Source organism: Heliangelus exortis, chromosome 18, assembly GCF_036169615.1.
Source record: "Heliangelus exortis chromosome 18, bHelExo1.hap1, whole genome shotgun sequence".
Taxonomy (NCBI): domain Eukaryota; kingdom Metazoa; phylum Chordata; class Aves; order Apodiformes; family Trochilidae; genus Heliangelus; species Heliangelus exortis.
Genome location: NC_092439.1, coordinates 1,960,472 through 1,985,113, shown reverse-complemented (window position 1 = coordinate 1,985,113; position 24,642 = coordinate 1,960,472). Strand labels below are relative to the sequence as shown.

Below are 24,642 nucleotides of genomic sequence, written 5' to 3'. Positions count from 1 at the left end.
CATAAAGGCAGTTTCTATTCACCTTCCTTTTTATATTTGTGGCAACACTGGTTTTAATCATGGCTGGCTAAATAAGCAAAACTAACTGAAATCAATCAATTCATGTCAAAACACTCTCTGTTTGAAACCAGGCTAAAACTGTAAATTTAGCCCTTGAGGTTCAGGAATGTGTTTTCCCCACAGAACAATGTGAAACAGCACGGAATTACTGTGCAGGAATGAACCATGCAGGCATGCACACCACTCTTCTTACAATACTTTCTCTGATGTGGGCTACATTGTGTTTCCTACACAGCCTTGGCTGTATCCTGGCATTCTGGTCACTTTTTTTTTTTTTTTTTTTCCATTAGCCAAGATTTTAAATATGGGATCCAAACCCAGGTGAAGTTAGTGAGGGTCTATTAATTTGAGAGTGGCTTAAATCAAACCTCAAGAGCACGAGGAGCTAAGTTGTCACCTCTCTCAAATGGCATAAAGCAACACCCTGTAGCAGCCCAATTGAAAGCATCTTTGTAGGACTGTGATTAAGGCATGGGTGACTAGCAATTTGCTTCTGATGCTTCCAGAGCCTTTGAAACAGCAGCTGGGAATAAAAGCATGTTTATCCTACCTCAGTTAATAAATGAAACCTGTTCATGGGCCCTTGCTGCCAATGATCTTAAAAGTAGTCACGATTGGGTGAAATTCCAGGTAAGCAATTCCTTAAACGCAGATTATTCTGCTTGCCTAAAGATCTTGAAATTGTTGTCTGTAATTTCATGCTTTTTAATAGCAACTAGAAATGTTTCCACAGCCTGAGCTAAGCCCAGGGAAAAGTCTGCTCACACTTTTGGACATCTTTCTGCTTTAAGAGGTGAAGCAGTTCTGCTGGGAGCTCTGGCCAGGGGTAGTTGCTCCCAGGAGCCAGGGCTGTGCAAAACTCTGTGTGGTTTCCCCAAGCTGGGCCATCAGCCCAGTCCTCAGGGCAAGGTAAATTTTGGAAGGAACCTTGGGTCTATCCCTGAATGTCCCATGGTAATTCAGAGCCTGAATCACAGAATGTCATGTTGGAAGGGACCTCAAGGATCATCAGCTCCAACCTTTCTAACATTGTTTATTTGAGATGTATATGAGATGTCTGGCATAGAGTTCTGCTTCTTTGATTTCAAGACAAGCAAACACAGACTTCTACCTGAATTTTCCTTTGAGTGTTTAAAATGCTTATTTCAAATAATTTTTGAAGTATCCATGTTATCTACAGACTTCATCCTGTTTGCATGTTATATTCATGAAAAAGGATTAGCCATCATTTTTACCTCTCTGTAGTGATTTTTTCTGTGCTTTCTCTACTTTAATCTAAATCCTTCATGTCAGGAGACAACTTCTTAGAGATTAATTCAACAGCCATCTGATGACTTTCAAACACTTACATGATGTCTGGAGGTTAAGATGGGGCCACTCACGAGTGGCAAAGGGCCAAGGAGACTTGTCTGGAAATTACTCCAATTCTGCTTGTCTGGGATTCCTCATGGAAATTGCCCAGGGTACTAACTCCCTTATTTCAGAAATGCAATGGCTGTCTTCATGACAGGTTATGCAAAGGAATAGAATTAGGACTGAGGTATAGACTGCAAACCACTGATATGGAAAAAATGCTTTTTTGGTTTTTTTTTTAATAAGCCTAGTAAAGTCTGTGAGACAATATACTGTATATTGATTTCTATCTTTGGCCAGAATTAAAGCAGGGGCTGGGTAAGGACTGTCTGTGCATTTTATTATTTGCCTGGCACCTAAAAAAACCCCCGATCATTACTGCTCATTACAATAATGCAAATGAGCACAACAGAACACAAGTATTCATTTGGCTAAACCAACCAGAAAGTCCTCAAAAAATTCAGGGTAGTGTCTATACATTAGCAATTGCTTCTAAAAGCCCTTAATACCACCACAAAAAGCCACATATGTGAAATCAGAATGTTGTGAGTATGCTACAAAAATGTACTAGGAAAGCGAATTAGAAAAAATGGTCTGGGTGTCCAGTATCAGCATATTTTTGTAATTTTTGGCATGTGATAAATTCCATAAGAAACATTTTTCAAGGTGAGAATGATAGCTGATCCCTGTGCACTGTGATCCTGAAGGCAGATGGTGATGACCTGGCTATGCTGCAGTGAACAGCCAAACCCCTCTGATTTCAATGGACCTGGTAAAAACTGCATCAACTGCAATTGCAGTTTCCCCTTTGGAATTCTGGAATTTGGCCACGAGATCAAACTACTTGTCACCTTGCACAAGTTCCTGTAATTCTTCAAGGCAAGAAGCATTAAAGGCTGTCCTTGTTTTTTTGTTTCCCATTTTACCAAGCAACACAATGCCATGCAGCAGCTCCCTCTTGCCAGTCAATTCAGAGTAGAAGGCACCATCTAGAATTAATGCCAGTTCTTGGGACTCTGTTTTCCTTTTGCTGACCTACCACTGCTAGGAAAGCTCAACTCTCCTTTATTTTATGAAATGAGAAAGGATCATTCTGACAGAATATAAACAAACACTCCCCATCTCTCAAAAAAAAAAAGGCAACCAAAGTGTTCCTGATAGAATTCACTCAAATCTAAACACACCAGGCTCTGTAATTAACTACAGTCATGTTATAGATTGTGAGAAAGACTTGTGATCAAGAAACAATGCAGATAATTGCTAACATATAGGAAAATAATGTGGCCTTTGCTGTAAAGCAGGCAGGCATCTCTCTCAGTTTGTCTTTGTCAGCAGTAAGAAAAATCAAACACAGTTGCTTGTATCTGCATCCTTGTTAAATGGTAATTCTGTAATTGAACACAGATGGAAAAGCAGAAGAGGGAGGAGCTTCAAGGAAAGAGAAAAGATCTTCAGATCTTCTGGAAGTGCCCAACTGAATCTCTCCTCTGAAGAGCTGCTGCCCTAATCCAACACTCTGGGACAGATCTGTCCAATTCACACAGTCCTGACATGGGTTCCCCAGGCTTGGTCCAGGTGCTCATAGAGATAACATCTCCTTCAAATGAACAAAATGCAGTTTGCCTGGACCTTCAGGAATGTTATCAGAGATGTATTGCCTTAAAACATGCAGTCTGGTCCTTTATGTAGCTCTCAGTGTCCGTAGGCATTGCTTGACTTAAGTATTAAAAGTGAGTTTTAAAGCACTCTCAAAATCCACTACCCTTTTTCTGGGCTGCAGTTCACTGCAGCATCTCCTGGTCCAAAACCAGTAGAGCTCACAGCTCCTGCAAGGCCATGGAGCTGTAACACAACCTTCTGTATGCTCCTCCTCAACAGTGTCCCCGTTTCCTTGCTGTGTGAATATAGGACACAACGTTGGCAATTCCACCTCAGTGAAGCTTCTGATACAAGAAGAGAAGATTTACCCAACTGAGAGGATTAAGAGGCAAATTTGATTTAAGCCTGATAGAGATTCTGATACGGGTACAATATTGGTACAGTTATTCTAACAAATGTAGCACAAATACCACAATAAATTATAAAGAAGAAACAATATATATATATATATATGAAACAATACATGAACGCTGAAAAACAAACCTTTTAAAAAAGAGAGATACAAGAGGCAATGCATGGTAACTCCAGAAATCTGAAGTCCTTTAGTAGCATTACTGTGGGGATTAGAAAGCTCAAGGAAAGGGGTTTATATCACTTTCCCCATTCTCTTGGAATTCCTCAGAAGACTCCAGTCTAGGTGCTTTAGAATAAAAACAGCTTCATTTGGAGTAACCAGTGGGACTGCAGCAACTGCAGGGGCCAGCTAGAGGCCTCATACCCTCTACAATACCCTCTTCTAATCCATCCCTTATTATTCACTGTCCTTCCTGAAATCTGGTCTTTGAATCATGCCCAGTTCTCCAGATGTGGTCTGACTGAGCCCTTTGTACATGCCATAATGACCTCTCTTTCCTTGTGTTCAATTCTTCTATTTATACATCCCATGATCTCTATGCTTGCCAAACACAAGGAGGACAGTAAATTTATATCCTCTGTCACTCCCAGTTCCTTTTCTTAGGGAATGTCAGAATGGAGACTCTGACCAGGGCAGTACTCCAGAATAATTCCATGCAGTCCCTTCCCAGCTATTCCAGAGCAATCTTTTGAAGGAGCTCACTCTGCCCATCAACCCCTTTATACAGGTGAGTCCTTGGCCTGATAAAATCCCCCCTGGTTAGACTCTCCTGGCTGTACTAAACATGCCATTAAAACAGAATTTTAGAAACTGTGGTCACCTAATAATAAACATCAAGACTTCAATTAAATCAGTGAATGACTTAAAACATCAGAGTAATGTAAGAGCTGTTTATTTTAGGTTTACTTTGAAAAAAAGCCATGAGGAAATAAGAACTCAGCAGTAGAGTCTGGTCTTTAGATGATTCAAGGGTTGTCTCCATTAGCTGTCAGCAACACCAACCCTCTGATGCACAGCTGCACGGTTTTGATTTTATCAGGGTAAAATATGCATCTGTCACTCAATATGAGATTGAAATTTTATCTTAGTGAAACACAAGTTCTAGGACCATAAAAATGAGCTCACCAGGGCAAGGCTTGGAGTCTCACTAGCATGATCACATGCATTGCCATGCCAGCAGACAAAAATAATTCAGGTTTTGAGTCATTGGCCAGATGACACAAAAGTTCAGGTGGGGTTTGTCTCTGGTAGTTTACAAGAAAAAAGACAGTATGGTGTAGGTTTGATTACCTGGAGCTTAACCTCCACTGCTGGTGTCAGTGTAGTGACAATAAATTGCTCACACCAGTATCTACATGCAGGAGTAGTTCATGAATCACAAGTTTTGTCATTTTTTGCCCAAAACTGCCCGGAGCATTATATTAGATTTAGTGAGCTCAAGATTTTGGGACAAGTATAAACACAAACTCCACCATACAGATGACTCTGTCAGTGTCTGACATTCACCATGGGACAAGGTTTACAATCTCCATGTACTGTGACTGTGCTGATGACCAGCAACAATTCAATCTCAGAAAATAAGCTATTTCTGCCTTAATTTTTATTTCCTCAAACACAAACTTGGAAGTATTTGGCAGGTATTTTCTCCACAATACAGCAAATTAATTTCTTACTAATGACAGTATTGTGCAACTTTCTGCTTCCTCACATCAAAGCATCCTGGAGATCTTGTCAACAATGACCAATTGTTTAGAGACTCAGAAGTGGAGTTGAGGAATTCCACTTACTCACCAACTGCTGAATTTTGCCTCTATCTTTGTAACATAGCCTATTTCTCACACCCTGTGTGGTACTAAAAGACCATTTCATACCACCTACTTTCATGCTTGATTTTCTTCCACGATTTCTGCTACTTCTCTCTTGTTTTTAGAACCTATTTTAATATCTACCTTGGTATTTGCAATATTCTTTCTGTTCCTCCTGCCTCCTACTCATCATCATCATGCTTGTTTGCAGGATTCAGGGTTTTAAGGCTCAACAGCAGTTACAAACCAGAGCTGATAAAGTATCTATTTTGGGAAAATCCTTTAGGGGCAGCAATACTACAAGAATTTGGCAATATTGGAAAAGCTAGCAGGAAAAAAAAACAAAAAAACCCAACACAAAACCAACAACTCCAGTACAAGGCTCTGGCCTGTCTTTCACATTGCACAAGTGCCAAATGCATTTCAAAGTCTCTTGGTTGTAGCCATTTATAGTTTGTATAAAAAGCATAACTTGTACACTTCCATTAGAGCCCTAAATATAACTGCCTTAAGCAAGTATTCCCTTTTCAAACAGTACCTCTTTGAATTTTCTTTTCAAAAGAATGCTGTTGCCACTATATTATTTATAGACATTTACATTAAGATCTAAACACTTGGTCAGGAAACTACTCAGATTAATGGATCCCCAGCATTGTTTTGTAACTCTAAATAGCTAAGAAAAAACCAAAACAGATTTTTTTATTCTAGTACAGCATCTTTTTTGCATAAGCATAAAAAGCAGCAATGTTTTACAGTGCTCTGACTGAATGGGCATGGTTCTTTGAAGAATCTGGAAACACTACCACATGTTTCACTTTTTTAACATGGCCTCTGTGTAGAGGATGAAAATTAGAGACCTCAATCTTGTATTTATTTTTTTTTAACTAGAAGAATACATTTTGCTATCTTTATTACACCCATGCACCATATCTGTAATGGATTCAATTCATTCACCAAATGGATTTTGTTGGTGTGCTATCTTAAAGCTCTCTTGTATGTGAGTGTCCAATTACACCCTGTCATTGCAAGCAATTATTTTCTTGACACTTGGAAAATAATTACTTGTAGAGGTGACCTCCTCCAGGTGAGATGATGAAAAAACAGGAAAAATTGCCTTATGGCAGAATTAAAAAGGAAAGTATTTATTGCTTTACAATAGTGTGCAAACAGGGACACTGACAGTGTAACACCACAGAGGTCAGAGAATGAGCACACAGGAACAGAACAGCTTTGGTCAGAGTGCAGCCTGTGCTCCAAATACCAAAACAGTTGTTCCCACAGATAATAAGCAAAAATAACATCATGATTTTATTACCACTACTTCTTCCAGAAAGATAACCAATATAATTTTCTTCGAACATTATGGAACTTGCTGCTAACTGCAAATGAAAGTGGAATTTCTTGGCCTTTTTGCCAGAAGAGCAGCTCAGTCCTGAACCCATCACTTCTGGCAAATTCTGCAGGACCTGAGGTAACAAACTCTGGAGTGCCTCCTGTCTGCAGCTGTGTGGCCCATTCTTCTAAACACCTTTCAAAATCTGGAAGCCAATTATCTTCCAAGTAAGCTTGAATGATGCTGTGCTGAAATAACCTGCCCAAGGTCACAAGCAGGCACCAAACAGCAACCTGCTTGTAAGAGAAGATGACCCAAGGAAGGACATAAAGTGACTGCAAATGAGAAATCAGCAGCTATTATCATCTTGCATTCTTCTCCCACATTTCCAGCAATGAACAAGCCTGCTCCTGAATGTGAGAATCTTCCCATGGCAGCATCTCACACACTGGTGGTCAAAATTAAGATTACATGGAACCTGCCTGCATTTCTCAGGAAAACAACAGAAAAGTGGCTCTCAGATGAAGATCTTTTCATTGATAAAAAAACCAGCAAAGCTGGAAAAACTATATGTTTTTTAATAAATCATACCTCTGTCCATAAGACTTCTTTAGGCATTATGCTATGGGAAAAAAATTGGTATTTGATATTTTCTTGGTTCCCTGCTGAACCCAGACTATATTGCTCTATATTGTGATTTTCTCTCTTATGGCAACATGCAAAATCTCTACTGCTGTGCAGCAGAGATGCACAGCATGGAAGTACTTGAAAAGCAAAGGTCCATACCACATAAATAATCTCATACCACATAAGTAATCACTTTCTGGATCCAGCTGTTTGTATGCAAGCACTGTAGCTCTGTAACACTAATAGCTTTGACTATTGCCAAGAAAAAATATCTTAGAAGGCTTTTGAAATTTGTCACGGAAGAAAGCAAAAGTCAGAATGATGGCAGATGCAGATTTGGAGAGGCTCAACTATCTTAAGAGTAATTTTTTCTTCAAATGGCATTCTGCTCCTTCCACTAAACTGTTGAAGCAACAGTTTGAATAAAAGAATATTCTGTTAAGTCAGGACAAGCTGGTAAAGGCTAAAACCAGACTGCATGGCAGTTCTGTGTAGGGAATTTCAAAGCACAGAGAGGAGGAAAGATTGGAAGAGGAGATAGAACACATCACTCAGAGCTGAGAGCCAGATGCTCCACAACACAGAGTTATTTGGAGTTGATATGGTACTTTAGACCAATCTTTTCCCCCCAAAGAAATACAACAATAACAGAAAAGGGAAAGAAGTACACAGGAGACTCGGAAGGGCTGGAAATAGCTACATGAAGGATGGTGAGAAAGGAGCAGGAAAAAACCCCAAACATTCCCTGATGAAGGAATTAGTGAAAGAATGGGAGAACACTGGAAAGCAGTCCAATAAATAAAAGATACATCTGCTTCCTTTTCTAGGAAATACTTTGTTTTTCCTAAAAATTTTCAGGAACTTTTAATGCTCCATATCCTTTAACATCCTATATAATTTGCCTCTGTTTGCCTCACCTTGGTCCCTGAAAAGTGGCAGAATAAACAAAGGGTGATCCAGCAGAGCTGGAGATGCCTCTTCTCAACACTGATGGAACCTCTGGTTTTGTTGTGCAGTTCTTCACAGCAGAATAATCAAACATGAGCAGAAAAATGCTACAGTCTCCTAACTACCTAATTTCCTCAAGATCCTCTTCACCTTCCTGCCCTGTTCTTGCTAATAAATCACTGATTTACTGTTATGGCCCTGCAGGCCCAACCACTGCTTCTTCATCTCAGTAGGAGCCAAATGATGATTGAGATGCCAATATATTAGGCTGGCCTGATTCAAAGAGGGATAAGGAACAAAGCATTTGTGCAGAGCAAAGATAAATGAATATAAATCAAGTGCTGAGCCATTTTCTGTGATGGATTAGCACCTTTTTTGACCTAATAATGTCAAGGGGTCTCCATGCTGACAGCAACTAATGTGCAATCTCTGTAAAGCCAGTAGGAATCCTGAGCTCCAGCTGCACTATTACTCTGTTTGTATTTTGCTGGGTGTCTCACTCAGGTGTAAGCATTCTGTCTCCTTCATCTCACCTTGAGAAATGTCACTACAGAAGCCACCAAACTATGTCCAGAATATAGGAGTTTTCTTCCACGCATTCAAGTTTCTCCCTATAATCCCATTTTTACCAGTAAACCAGCAGCTCACAGATAGTTCTTACCTAGACAAGGACTGGAAAAGCTTTCTCAGTACCTGGTGATGTTGTTAGAGTATAAATCTACACTAAGCCAGCAGAAAAAAACAAAAAAAGCATATGTCTTGATCAAATCTGGCAAATACAGATTTGGTTTTTTTCAACAAAACCAGAAGATAGCAAAAAAACCTGGTGTGCACAGAGAAAAATTCAGTGGGAGTCAAGCCCAAACCTCTCAGCTTTGGCCATATGCATTAGCTAGAGATGTATTATATAGCATTTAACAATTCATTGTGTCACTCACAGGTGGCAAAAGCTGCAGCTTTTGAGAGCAGGAAATATATCAAAGTCCTGCTGCTATCACAGCCTCTGCTATTCTCACTTCCCAGATGTACAGGAGTTGTGTATTACTTGTTCAAAACTGTCAAAAAAAGAAAAGAGCAATGAGGCTCCTGTGTTTATGTTGCAAGATGAGCCCCTGTGGTATTGTCTTGGATGAGGTGCCTGGACACTTGAGTGAGCAAAAATGAGCTTTTTTTTTTTCCCTTGACTGTTCTCATGGGTTGCTGTGGGTCTGCAGTGCACAGGATTCTTGAATGCCCCCCAGGTGACTGGCACTTGTCTAACCTGTTAGTCTCCAGAAAAAAATTAATCACCTCTCAACTTCTCTAAAGAGCTGACCTGATGAAACATCATCCTAATAACCTGCTTCAGGCCAGATTGCAACCATGTCTCCACACTCCCCATCCCTTGCAGACTGACACAGATAAGAGGCAATATCTCAAAAAGACCTAAGGCATTAAAAAGGAGTTGAAGACTTGGCACTGCCATTACCACCCACATTCTTTTAAACTTCCACTGAACTACCTCCAATACTAGAGCAGCTGCACTCCTGCCTCTCTGCTTTTATCCTGAGTTCCTGGCCTCTGCTTCTGTAAGAATTGGCATTTGTATCATCAGATGCTTCAGGAAAAAGAGGGATGTCTGTCTCTCTTTTTTGCACCCATCTCAGGAGGTTTAACTTTGGTCACATAAACATACAAATACAAGTGCAGGCATAAAAAGGGCAATGGAAACATGTTGGAGGGCAAAAGGGGATGGATGAGACTGAATTCAGTTCAGCTTAAACTGCAACAAAATCAAATGCTTCTATGGCCACCCAGTCTTGTAGAAATAACAGAAACTGCTAAAATACTGAAAATCATAAATTAAGTAGGATCCCTTGAATTCATCTCTTCTGCTTTTAGAGAAAACAACAAAAGACTTACTATTCAAAATTAGTAGAAAACTTGTCCACAGATTTGGCATTCTGAGACAAATTGAATTTGCCAAGTGGAAAAAGTTGTTTATAAGAAAAGAAACAGAGAAGTAGAAATGGTTCCAGAAAATTTATTATGATCTACCTGATTGTGGCCAAAAATATTACATCAGCCTAGATAGCCTGAGAATTGGAACAGTATTACTCTCAAATTAGCAAGTTGTTTGGTACAACAGGCAGGCAGAAATGGTTTTACAGGAGGTCTGGGTTCTCTCCTTAGCTTTAAAGACCATGGGTTAAGCTTTTTGGTTGACTGGTTGGTTTTTTGGGGGGGGTGGGTGAGGGAGGTGAGGGGAGGGGGAAGTGGTTGTTTTTCAAACATTTTAAGATTTTTAGAGCAGTGCACACCTCTAACTAATGCTTCTAGAATTTGCTGTTCTCAGATGTGAGCTTTCTTTGTTCATGCTTAAAGATGGAATAATGCAAGGTAGCTCCAACCCAAAAGCCCTAAGTCACCAGCACCAGTGGCTCTAAGTATAGCACCAGTGTGCCAAGGAACTCTGTCTGGTGCTGGACTTATAAAAAAAGGAAAGCACAACACATGCAAAAAGGTCAGTATTTTACAGATCATAATTAATGAATGCTTTTTTCAGTATTTGGCCAATTTCACCCCAAAATGAAAAACAGCACTGATCAAGGTACAATATGACAGCTCATCTCACAACATTCTCTTCCCCTCCCAATGCAATCAAAGTGTGCACGTTCCTGACTTCAGCTGGAGGGGGCTTTCTCTCATTTAGCACAACTGATAAATTACCTATTTTATGAGAGTCTAGGAAGCCAAGACTCATAAACTCTCTGATGGAGCTGGCATGACATCATTAATTCTGAAGGAGTGTTATGGATGCCTTTTATCTTGAGGTATCTAAGAGAATTTTCTTATCCACTAAATGGCTTGAGTTCATAGGCAGTGCTTCCTGGAAGAAGGAAATGCAGTCACTGCTGGGGGTAAAAAGAAAACAAAAACCAGTGGCTGCCCACACACAGCAATGCTGCCCTACCCATTAAGAAAAACTACTATCCTGCAGACATACAAAATGTTCAGCTGGTTTGTATGAACTGCTCTGAGGAATGCTGAGAAGTCAGGGCTGGACTTGTGCATTTGGCAAGTCCAAAGCACTTCCCAGTGCCACAGCTCCCCAGCTTCCTCAGGATTCCTCTTCTCTTCTTTCCCACAAAAAATGGTCACAGAGGGGTGGGAAGCAAGAAGGAGGCTGTGGCCATGGCACAGTACTTGTGCTGGGCCAGCCAGCTCACCTGTGGAAGGGACAGGAGGTTTGGCTGCCACTTTCAGCCAGTCCATCATCACCACCAAAGTGTGTTGACCATTTTCTGAGGGTCTTAGCATTGCCCTAAAAACCTCAGGAGAGAGCAATCACTTCAGCTAGGCAGGTGCTCCTGTAGTGTTTCAGTCCTTGAGAACATAACCTGAAGGTTCTTCTATCATCATTTTCAAATGAAAGTCAAAACTTTTCTGCAATTGTGCAGACAGAGGATTCACAGAAGTGAGAATCATGCTTGTGACTCAGCCTGGCCATGCCTGCTGAAGAAACAAATGCTACAGAATTAGACATAACCCACAGGCTGCTGTTTCCCAGTTTTGAACAATTAATTCATTTACTAATGTGGTGACTTTGAAACATCCTGAAACAGTTGAACAAGAACAGTGTTGTTCCAACTGCTTTAACTCACTTGTGACACATGTAGTTTAAAATTTTCTTTATTCCCTGGCCTCAACTGTTGAGTAAAGTGTTGCTGTGGGCTTTCTGACTGCTGCCATATTCAGCCCTGAAGGCTGCTCTTACAGGGTAGTTGGGGAGAATGTGTTCTCAGAGTATCCCTGACATTACTCACACAGATGAGTGGACTAATTGCTCCTCTTGAAACGTGTTGCAATTCTGGATAAAAGCTGTGGAAGTACAAGCTTTCCTGTTACATGACAGAAAAGAAACCAAAACTGCTGCGACTGAGGAAAAGGAGGTAGGAAATTCTCTGCTCTCACACAAGCAGCTTTTACTCCATGGTGTAGTGCAAATGTCAGGACATGGGAACACAGGTTTCCATCAAACTTTTCAACCCCCTCTGTGCAATATTTTTTTCTTTAAGATTTCTTTATCGTCTATGAACTCTATCATAATCTTTAGGCATGTATAAAAAGGATTTTTCTTATTTAAAGGCTTTTTGTACATTCTTCATCTCTCCCCACCCTATACACTGGAGCATTCTGATGAAAGACAACCTGAAAAGAGGTTCAGCTTCTGCATATTCAGCTCTTACAATAGTGAATCCTCTTAAACTGCTCCAGTAATCTCTCATTAATCTCCCACCAGAGCTAACATCCTAGGAAAAAAATTAAATAATCTCTTAATCCTCTTGGTCTTGAGGAAGTTCCAGGATACAACACTGAACCAACAGCAGCCAGTATCTGAGCTAAACTTTTCATTAAATCATTAAATATCAGCACAGGATGAAGATGAAGCTCCTTCCAAGTTATCAGCAAGTTTCCTCCCTTCTGATACCCCCATGAATACCAAGGACATCCCCAAATGAAAGAATGTAACTCCTAAATATGAGTGACAGAGCATTTCAGCCATAATTACAGAAACTGTTGAGTCTTCAGTGACTGCATTTCAGTGACCTCATGCATTGACCTGAGCAGGAACAGTCTTGCATCAAAAACAGACTTCAGCTTTTCGAAGCTTGATCACATCATCCCTAAAGTCTCTGTTAGTTCTAAATTGTACCAGAGTCCATATATATATATATTTTTTAAATCTATACAGTATATAAATCTCATAGGCAAATAGCTAATGAAAAGCAGAATGCAAGAAATTTTACAGGGCAAACAAAGGTCATCCATCCATAACCTCACAGAGGTTATGTTGTTTCTGATTTCTGCTGCCATATGTCTTCTCCATTAATACAAGTGAAGTGTATTTGTTGCAGAAGGTTTTAATCCCAACACTGCTTATTGCATTTTATAATGGAAAGAAGTACCCTTTAGGTAGATTAATGTTACTCTTCTTCCCACCCAGGACTGAGAATGTTGAGGGGTTTTCTACCTACACCTGCACATTATCTGAAACCTGAGGACCCGATTTCAAACTATAATGAAAGGCCCATGATACAGAGAATATTTGTCAGATTTTGGTTTAGAATGAGGCTTCACTGAAGACACCCTTGTCAATTCCTTTTTCAAACATGGTTAAAGTTCTGAGGTTTGGGTCTAATGGGAACTTTGGGAACAGCTTTCAACTCTGCATTTCTTAGGAAGGGAGAGATCTCTGGATCTCTTCTCATCTAAAAGACTGAAAAAACAAATGAAGAATTCCTCATACCCATTCTTCTGGGCTGTAGGAAATGGACCTAACCACTCTTTGGAGGAACATTGATTTATTTATGTGAAACAACCTTAGCCCTTCCTCCTTTTTAAGCAGTTTTAAATTTTAAACAATTACTACCATAACCCCTTTCTTCAGCTCCCCCACCTCCTCTACAAAGGGAAGATCAATATCACCACCTTAGTTTTTCAGCTGAGAAAAGTAGGCAGGGGCATCAAAGTCCTTACCCAGCATCATTCCCCAGGACTTAGGTGGAGCAGGAAATGCAGTGCTCTGGAAGTCACACATACTCCAGGGAAAAGGGTGGGAGAAGAGAAAAGTGGATGTAGATAATTCTTTTCCTGCTTGCATAGTTACTGGTGAATACAGGGCACCTACGCAGTCTCCAGGTAAAATACATCTCCAGTGAGTGGTTTTATGGGATATACAACATGGTGCTTGGTTGACACCCTAAAAACTCAAGACATTTGCATATGGATATAATCTATTCCATCTCTTCAGCTGGGATGTCCAACAACAGAAAATTTTGGTGCTAGAGTCTATTTCAGTAGTAGTTTAGTTACCCTCTGGCTTGTTTTCTTGATGTTCACTTTCTCCTAAGGAACAATGCCAACAAGATCTGTACCACCACAAAAAAAAGAGCAATCAATAAAGAGTCTACAAGGACTGGATGCATTAAGTCTGACACCTCTCACACTCTCTCCCTCTGCTAAACAAACGTCACTGTTTTGCTTCATTGCTTCTGTGCACCAGACTAACAGCTTCCAAGATTTTTCCACAACAATATCCAAAGCCCTGCTCCAGCACTGTAGTTTGGATGATTTTTCCAGTGCACACACATTCCCCCAGCTGACTTCTTTCATTTCCAAGTTATTGTACCATTAGAATGACAACATCAGATTTATTACATCGTGGATGTATCTTAAATAACCCAGAGAGGCGCTGACATTCCCTGCTCTGGAGGGGCCAATGCAAACCCCTCTTCTCCTGCTGGAAGGACAAGCTGAGATCAGATTGATGTGGAGTTTTTCAGCAGGGGATGATTAAAAATAAAAATCTGGGGGAGGGGAGGTATTTTGAAGAAAAACTTCTCTATTCTCAGAAGAAAAGGAGAACTATTTTGAGGCAGCATTACAAATCATAAGACTGTGCTGAAACAGAGGTTATGGTGGGAAAAGACTTAGTAGGCTGTAAAGGCAACAGTAGGTTTAGTACATAGCTCATGGGACCCAGCAGCAGAAATATTGAATTTATTCCAGCCTGCTACTAAATCATGTGACTGCAGCATTTCCCTCAGTTTTCTCATCTGTTAAACAGTTAACAATACTGCTTCCCACTTATGATGCCTCAGAGATCCTTGGAAAAAGCTCTGAGATTCAGAGGAAGGAAGCAGAAAAGCAGACAAAAAGCCCTCAGTCTTCAGAGAGGGACAAGATCCTATCGTGAACACTTAATTCATGATCCACTGAGATGAACAGCCACCAAACATCAGCTTACTGCTTTATATAAAACATAGTACTCTCTATAAAACATACTACTAAATAGCAGCCTCAAAGCAAGGCTGCTTCATAATTCTGTTTCTCCTCCACAGTATTCTTGGGGGAAGGGCAAACCCAGCATACCTCAAACAGCAAACACACAGCCCATGACAAAGTTAGCAGCTTTTTCAATACAAGTATTAACCTGATTTTTTGTGCTTATTGTGTAGCAAGAGTTAGGTGTTGCTGCAATTACAGATTTCTGGTATCCATAATAAAAATACCACTTCTCAACCTACACAGACCACAAGAGAGCAAAGGAAGAGCCCCAGAAGTGTTCTCTCCAGATCCACCATGAATGTCTACACAGGCTGAGCCCTCCCTCTACGTTTGTGGCAGCATCTCTACCCCAGTGAAAATGCAATCCTTTTCTACTGATAGAAAATATTTTCAGACCCAGTTATTCAGCAAAGAATCTGTTTTACAGCAAATTATGAGATAAGGCTAAACTCTATCTGTGCTCTTCTGGGCTTTTAAATTACTGAACAGAGATGAAAGACAAGCCCAGGCATGCCAGTGGGAGCAGGCAAATGACTTTTAAGATCACCAGTTAGCACACATAGGAAATTCTTCTTATTGCCAGTGTCTGACTAGAAAGAAAGAAAAAAAAATAAATCAATCAGTTGTGGTTAAACTTAAAGACACACAGCTTATCTTCACTTTGTGCTTTACACAAAGCTTCACTTTGTTTGAAACTTTGAGTCTTGCAGCATGAGGCTTGGTCTGTCACAAGGTAGACTACAGAGGGATGTTGTTACAGACACAGAAACAAGGCTCTACACTTCTCAGGCTGTATCTCCAGTTAGATCCTGAACAAAGGACCCTCAGGATATTTTATTCCATGCCTCCTTTTCCACACACCTAGGAACTGGTGAATAACATGGCCATTTTCAGAACATATTTGTATATTCAATATGTATATTTGATATGGAATATATTCTTTATGTGTGAGGCTCATTTGAGCAGCACAGATTCTCTCTGACCAAAGACTTTTTTCTGTGTTAGATTTATAATGGCTTCAAACACCAGATGAGCCAGGCAAAAGAGGGAGATGGAAATGAGTACCCTGGAAGGAAAGCCAGGGGTGCATGAAGTAAGAGTCAGTGTCCCACAGAAGAACAGGTTCCTGTGGGTGCTCAGAGGGCAGAGGCTCCAGAGAGGACAATTTACCATAATTCTGCAATGAGTAATGGATCCACATGGCTTCCAGCTGGAACATGTGACCCATTTAACTTCCTAGTGGAGGAAAAGGCTTTTCCCCACCGCAGCCCAACTGCTCTGTACCAACAGCTATTCAGATGTCTGAGCTCCACTCACACACTCCCCTGTCACCTCTTGGGTGGAACCAATCCCTACTGGATCTGTGTGCCACATTACTTTGTTTTTGCCTTAAGTTGTCACCTTTAAATGGAAGATATGTCTTTCCTTGCAGCTTTCCACATTCCCTGCCTGGTTCTGAGCAGCTTCAGCTGATGTTACTGACATCCCCCCTGTTGGGACATGTTGCTCCATCCCCCTGTGGGGCTCCAGCACAGCACGCCTGAATTGCATCCAAGTTTGTGACAGGCAGAGCCTTCCTTTCTCAGATGATAGCCAAAGAAAAACGGCTTATTTCATCATGTCAGAGAGACTGAATTCCATTTTTTCTTTCTTTCAAACTAACTCCTTCCAAAGATAAAAGGCAAGTAAGTGGTCAGTTCAGTTTCTCTGCTCCCTTTCACAAGGCCATGACTAAGGGCTGGCAGGCCCACAGCCAGACTGTGAAATGGATGGATTTCTCCTCCCCACTCTTTTAAAAAGCATAACATCGTGGCTCACCCTAATGCCTCTTTAATCTCTTTTCAGCATTCATACATTTTCCTGACTGACTAGCATGCAGTTGCTGCTGCACAGTCTATTTTTCACAAAATAAACATTCCTGTTCATTTTATTATTCAACATCATCTGTCCCATTCTGTACTATGGAAGCAGAGTGATTTTGGAATGCCCATAAATCCCACCAGATAAACTAGCCTAAAATAACTTTTCTTAATAATTTGCTTTATAGCCTGTCTTTGCAAGCAGCTTATCCTGCCACGGAAAAAGTCTGGATAGTTATCTGCATGAAAGAAAAACAACCAACAGCAACTGAACATCCAAGGTACTGGCTGTGGCTCATACCACTGGGAAGCCAGGGCTGAGGGAGTGGCAAGGGGGCAGCCCTTGCTGTCATTCCTATGTTTACAGTGCTCCAAAATAATACTTTAAAGATCACTTGTTCTACTATAGCAGAAAAAGATTGAGTCTATGTGAAAACATGAAAAATCAGAACTACTTACAAAACTGTAACTGACTTCTTGCAGCTTCTCACAATTAATGGTTTCTCTGTCACATCAGGCGTTTAGAAGAAAGTGCAAACTTGCTCTGTTTGGCACAGGGAATGACAATCTCTCACTGCTTCTGTTTGGAGGCTTTGCTTTTAACCTGCCAATTTCCCAAGCAAGTGTCACAGCACCAATTTCCACTTGATACCACTCAACTCAAAGCTTAAATCAGCCTCATTGGATGATCTGCTTCGTACTGGCAGAAAAGAAAATCCAAGTCTTGCACCAACTAAACTGTACAGGGTTGCATGATTCAGACTTACCAGGGCAGTGACTAGAAGTGAAAGAGTTTCTTCTCCACATATTCTGAAAAATGAACCCCGGGGTGAGAGTGGTTCCCTTCAAGATTCTTAAGGAAAAAAAAAACTACCTGGCAGTTGGTTTGGTGATACCAAATTAGAGGGCCAAAGTGAAGTATTAAGGCTACCAAAGAATCAGGGGGGAAAACCTCCTAGAAGAAAAGCTCTCACTGTATTTTGCTCATTAGTGTGCATCAAATTGAAGCCTCATGGAAAACAGAGGGGAAGGGTTATTGACACACTAAATTCTTCTTGCAGCTTCTGTGGTTTACCAGTCAGTTTTCTGCCTAACACTTCACTTCTCTGCTCTTCTGCTTAGGGACAGAGACTTGCAAACAATTAAATGGTTTAAATCATTACACGGAGTTTCATTTGAAGTAAGAGAAGTGTAAGATTTCAGTGGGAATCCACACTGGCCCATTAGTAAGGCAAATCTATCTGTACTTGAACCCTGTCCTGAAGTCCATTACCCAATGTCTAAATCTGGATCTCCTTTTGGGTCCCAGCTCTCTGGTTTATGAGACAGACTGTAGCCCATGCTGGGTTGGTTTCTTTATGCCTGATAGTCACACAGAGGTCAGTCTCCCCTTGGACCTGCCACAAGCAATCCTGGATGGATCCAGAGCACCCCCAGTAACAACCTCACAGTCTCCGGCAGGGTATCTTGCACCACTTGCACCAATACCCTCCCCAGGGCTACAGCTTCAGTTCAAAGTTGCCCTAAATGCCTGCCAGCTGGCTCACTGAAGATAAGAAGCAGGATCCTATGCAACAAGCAGGCAATATGCACAAGCTCAAGCCCCAAGATAAGAGGCCATGGCAGGCAACCTTAATGTTTCACTTCCTTGAGACACTACCCCTTCCCTGCTGCTCAGGAATAACTGAGGATTAAATTGTTAAGCTCGGATGCAAAAGTAGCAAGGGCTGTTTAAAGGAACAGTCAGGCTAAGTCACTCAGTTAACATCAACCTGGTTGCTTTTGAAGCAGTGGCAGATGGAATGGCATCTTTTGCCCAAGATTTGTAAAGAAGACTACAGGAAGGGAACAGAATATGCATGAGGCTGGTATTAATAACTGGGTTTGTGTTAGCAGCTGAGGAAGAGAGGCAACAAACTGGAAATATAGCATAATGAGATCCCAGCTTAGGATGGAAAGACAAGGCTGTGCTCTGTGTGTATACATGCAAGGAAGAACAGAGGAAGCAAAGCCAGAAAACCTTGTCATAGCTGACCACACTTGCTTTCCACAATTGAGGTTTCCAGCCACCCTTTTTACTACAAAAGAAACAAAATAAATATAATTTATGTGAGCTCTGTGGGTGTGGGAGCAGGACACATATGACATAAGCTGGTATCACAGCAAGACTGTGAATCATATGGTAATCAAATGAGAAGTTCCTGCCCAAACAATACACAATGTTGGACTACAGGTCTTGTAGGCAACAGTGCTGAGCTCACAGATTGAGAGCTACAAAAAGCCCTCAGTGCTGACAAAATGGAAGCCCCAAACACACACAGTGAACAGCAAAAAAATGAAAGACATCCTGGGCTCTGCAATAGTCACATTGATCTGTCTCCAACAACAGAACCACCTCAAATAGACAGACAAAATTTTTGCTCCTATTTCATTCCACAATGTCTGTGCTGAAAACTTGCCCATAATGAATCTGGTAAAAAAAAAAAAAAAAAAAATCTTTTCAGATGCATTTGAATGCCACCCAACTGTTATTTACTACATTAAATAAACTCCCAAACATTCCAACTGAAATTACCATCTTTTTACCAAGTCCCCAGAGAGGACAGAATTGAGGCTTTGCCTTAATATTTTCTGTGGAAATTCCACCTTCAGAGTAGGAATTCCAGCTCCCTGAAAGAGAAGCATTTCTTTTGTCAACACAACTGACCCAGCCTTTTGCTGCTCTATGGAAGCTCAAGCCATTTCCACCCTGCTCAGGGTGGGCCATCCTTTCAGCTGAAACATGTAAAAGCCACACTCCTGATTTACAGACTCCACAGTGGCCATTCAGATATAGCAGCAATACAGGAGAATTAAGGCAGACACATCACTTGTGCCATTTTGGCATTTATGGGGCAGTTTTAGCCCAAAGTATTTGTTGTTTTCAGCCTTTACTCTAGTTAATCCTTTCAATTTATTTAATCCCCCCCATTTATCTTCAGCTTTCAATCATCAAATGGTAAAATCTGTGTGAAACCAGTAATTGAACTGTTGTTCAAAGCCAGAAGACCCAGTTTCAGGGAAGCAACAGTAAATGAGAAAGGCAGCAAGATCTGAGTCCAGGAAGAGATTCTGAGTTGACTTGGAATCAGGCTCTGACTGAGATCTGGATAACTGGTGCCATATTCTCAGGAGAAAGACCCAGGCCTGAATGTCACCTAAAACAAAACCCCACAACTCAGAGAATAGGAAAGAAGACTCAAAATGCAAGGAATATGCAAGCATAAACTGTAAATGCCAGACCAGAGCAGAAGATTAAAATAAATCACAGCTGAAGCAAATTTAGTGAAAACCACAGGCATAATAAAAACCAGACAGAAAAACACAATGTAGCTGGGTCACTAGCTACAAGTTCCCTCCTATAATGCTTCCAGTAAGTCCCAGAAAATAAATCTCATCAGGGAACCTATAAGAACAGCCCTTCTGAGTTACAAGAGTGTATACATGCAACAGATGCACAAGACTGAGAAAAGGCTTTTAGGAAACAGCATAGTCTAAAATTTCTATCCAGTTTTCTCCAAAATAACATCTGTATGCACTGAGGGGAGGCAGAAAGGAAATATGCTCCTTAAAAACATGCTCTGCTTCTTTTTACAAGGAAAACCACACACAAATTCTACCACTGTTAGCCCCTGCTACAGGCTAGTGTGATCAGCAGCTCCCAGGGCTTTAGGCTCTCTTATGAGAGCATCTGAGAGTCATGGGAAATCTACAGGAAGAGCCATGTCCAGAAGCTACAAAAGTAAAAGAATTCCAAATCTTTTTGCAGTTTACAGCAGTTCTACCTTTCCCTATGAGAGGTTGTGGCACAAATTGGAGTTGGATTCATGGCACTGACCACACTCTTGTCAGTATAAGCCCTGGCAAGTCAAGGAATATCCACCTGCTGGGGAAAAGGTAGGAACAAATTCTATTACCAACAGTTAGCTGAGCTGTTCTGCCAAACTAAGCACCACTTCTCCCTGCATGCAGCCCCTCTCCTCTTCAGGCATCTCCACCACATTTCTTACTGACTTTTCCTTTCATGGCTGTCATAGCTGCTGGTCAGAGCTTATTTCAGACTGAGAGGTCTTTAAGAAAGAAAATGCAGTGTCATGCACTGTGGGCCTTAACACACAGAAGCAGTGCCCAGAGGTGAGGTTTGGGTTTGGCAGAAAGCTTATGATGGGCTGGTCCTGCTTGCAGTGTTTAACTTCTAATTTTTTAAACAGTTGCTGCCATATGCAAATTTCTGGTGTTCTCCACTGTAACAACAGAACACACTGGACTATTAAACATTCTGCCTAAACTATCCCAAATGGAACCATGGACATATTTAAGTAATTCTGCTAATTACACTCAATCACCACACTGAAGACAGCCCCCTGCAACAACAGGACTACCCAGGTGGCAATGCTGAGAAGATTCTCCCATGTAACAAAGGAATAAAAGACCTGTTTCTCCTCTTGCATACACCAGGATGCTGCGACGCCACTGAATTATGCAACCTCTGTACCAACGTCAGTATGAGCAAAAAGAGCCTAAGACTCAGACACCCTTCTGGCAGATGAAAGGCTTTGCAAAAAGCACAGGCAATAGTTGAGCTAAGCAGTACATACCATTATCTGCAGACATGCTTATTAAAGCCTTAGCAGCCTCCAGATCTCTTACCTTAAAGAAACAAGAGTTAATAATGAGCTGTGCCGTTTGGGAATTGTCATTAGCCAGACAAAATAAGAAGTTAAGCACCCATTTTCCTTGCTTCTCAAAACTGTGAGAATCCCCCTAACCTCACTGCTAAACAAAGAAACAAAATTATTTATAGACATTTTCTAGGCACTGGGCATTCTGCCAGTGCCATGCTCCTAGGCCAGCTATTGTCAGGTTCATACATAAAACTTGCTTTTGATGCCTTATATTCATTTCTGCCTTACTTACACACCACAACTTGGGAAAACCTTGGTGAAACCAAGTCAATTTCCCAGTAAACCATTTGCTCATCGTGAAGAGACTGAGAGTCTGGGTTGTATTCGTAGGAGGAAATGGTAAGAGGCTTGCAAAGCCAGCCTTGCATAACCTCACTCACATCAAAGGCTTGCCTGGGTTTTAAATCAGATCAAAATTTGACTATGCAGCATTTGCACTCAAACAATCAGAACTCAGATATCCTCAGAAGCAATTTATGATTCACGCTCAAATTTTCACCAAGAACTTTTCTTGACAATTCCCGTGCCTTCCTTTTTAATAAAGCAGAACAGTTTAAGATAAGATTATTCACATTTGGTAAATCAATTCATAGGTCTTCTAAAGCAACTGCTTGAAGTGTGTGAGCCCATGCAGAGAACACCAGAATACCAAACATCTGACATGTTCAGTGAAGCATTTCTGTAGAGAATTAAGAAAAGATAAGAAGGGTATGAGGAAAGAGGATAAACTGTAATCAGCAGAGGGGGGAAAACCCAACCTATTACTTGCTAGCTTTTTTTTTTTTTTTGAGAGACAAATAACTGACCTGAATGAAAACACAAATACCTGCTTACTGCCTTAGGTTTTGCATCATGAATAATACATACACCTCCCCTCTGTATTGAAAAGAAAGCTCTCACTTGAGCTTTCATGGCTACCGTGCAGCTGGAGAGTCTCAAGATTAAGTTACATCCTTAGGTTACAACTGGAAAACAGGCAATTTTGTAGCTTGTAAATGAAATGGTTCTGTACTTTAGCTGTTGTCCCAATTCAAGAAAATCGTGGAGTGTATCTAAATGATGTTCACAATCTAGAAGGCATTCACTGTCCCTGAAGGGTGAGGTCTTAGTAAAGAAAGCCACCCTAATCCAACCATCACAATAGCTCCCAGCCTCCAAACTCACAGCTCAGGCACAGCAGTGCCTCATACAGGGAATGTCACTTGCTGCCCATGTGTCAGAGTCACAGTGCACCAGCAAACCACAGCTCACCAGCAACCACACACATGGGAATCTGGCATTAAACTCCTGGATGAGAACATCCAGTGCTGGCAGGAGTGAGAACTGCACCGTTTTTTATGCTGTGGATGAGTCTGTGAAGGGAACCCCTGGCACAGGGGAGGTGACATGCCACATCCCCAGCACCCACTTCTCACTGACACTAAGAACACCCCAGGCTTACAGGTTGTGTAAGGCAATGCACTTGAAAGAAATACACAGCATGTAGGTAAAGGTAAAGGTATCCTATTGCCAAACAGAGGTATGTGTACTTCACAGGAGCAGAAGTGATCAACACCCAGAGGACTAAAAGGATAGTTTAGCTTGTTGGGGTCACTTTTTGCCCAGCCAGAAGTTCATGAATGCCTCTGTTCTTAGTCACCTAGGCAAGACGAATTTACTCAGATGGAAGAGATATATATGAACAGCAACAAGGATTAATTACCACATAATTAATTAACGGAAAAGTCTGGGTGAAATGATAAGCCAGTGGAAAGATTTTTAAAAAAATTGAACTGTGACATAGATCCTTAAAGTAAACAGATCCATTCATTGGCATTAACAGACAGAAAGAGCATTACTGTTTCTCTCTCTGGCATATAATTTTATAATTAATTATGCAGTACAGCCATTGACACCTGAGATGAAGTCACTATCAGCTATACCCTTACAAGGGCAGACTCTGAGAGAACTTTGTAGATATCTGACACTGTCTCAGCATCTGTTACCTTGGCACAGTACCTGTTTAACACAAGAACCACCTCAAGTGGCACGTTACAGATGCAGGGGGGGGGAAAGGGTGGGTTAATTTCAAAATATACACTTCATAGTTTATTAGACCCTTTTGATGGATAAACAGGGTGAGGCACAAGGAGCTCAACTGACTCGTGGCAATCCATTTGACCATGCCCTGCTTTTAGCCTGAGCTTCCTTTTCTGTATGGCAGTCCTGGAGTTTGTCAGCCAGACACGGGTGGGCTGTGCTGCACCTCACTGACATGGGGCACTATTCCAGCAGAAGATACAACTTTCACCTCAGAGAGTCCCAGAAAGGAATAATAAAGGGATTGGGAGATTAAATCAGGACAAATTGTTAATGAACTCCAGGTTTGTTTTGAACTGAGCTCACTCTTAAATTGTGTCCCTTGCACTAAGTGACTCAGGGGATTGGTCTGGAATCAGGAATGTTTTGAATTGTTACATTCTGGATTCCATTATTCCCCTCTGGGCAAGTGGATGCATCTGAGAGCTTGAAATTTCATTTGCAGAAATCCTGCTGTAGCTGGAAAAGCAGGAATCTAACCAACCAGGACAGAATACCTGCTGATGCCTCTGAGTCAGCATTCAAATTCCTGTTCCACTCAGCTTTTATCAAGTCTGGAAGGGGAGAGGGGGGAAAAGCTTTGCTTACAGTACCAGCAGCACACAACCATGTGTGTGGTATGGACAACAATCATGGTCTCTGCTTTTCAGAAACTTTTTGCTATCTGAAGCAGCTTATTATATAATCCTCACAACCCTATTCCTGTTCCTGGTTTGCTCTGTTCCTCACCTTCCTACCAGCTGGTGGCTGTAATCATTGCTATCTCATCAGCTAGGGAGAGGTTAGTATTTTTCCTTTGACAGGAGACTTGTTGCTGCAAGTCTGATATATTTAACATTCTTTCTACCAAGTTCATTTACAAACACACAATAATTAGTTTCCAGAAACAATTGGCATAGCTCAAAGGACTTGTTCACTGAGATTTGTAACCAAAGTTTTTAGTCTGAGCAAACACAAAAAAAAAGAAAAAGAGTATGTGTTCAAGATGAGACTTGAACTAAAACCTCAG

At 41.1% G+C, this 24,642-nt stretch overlaps 1 protein-coding gene across 6 annotated transcripts in view; it reads right to left on the bottom strand.

The window, feature by feature from the left end:
- The window catches only part of ABTB2 (ankyrin repeat and BTB domain containing 2), a 129,351-nt gene that overhangs the window by 46,546 nt on the left and 58,163 nt on the right, over positions 1-24,642 (bottom strand). The gene's annotated exons all lie outside the window — the stretch shown is intronic.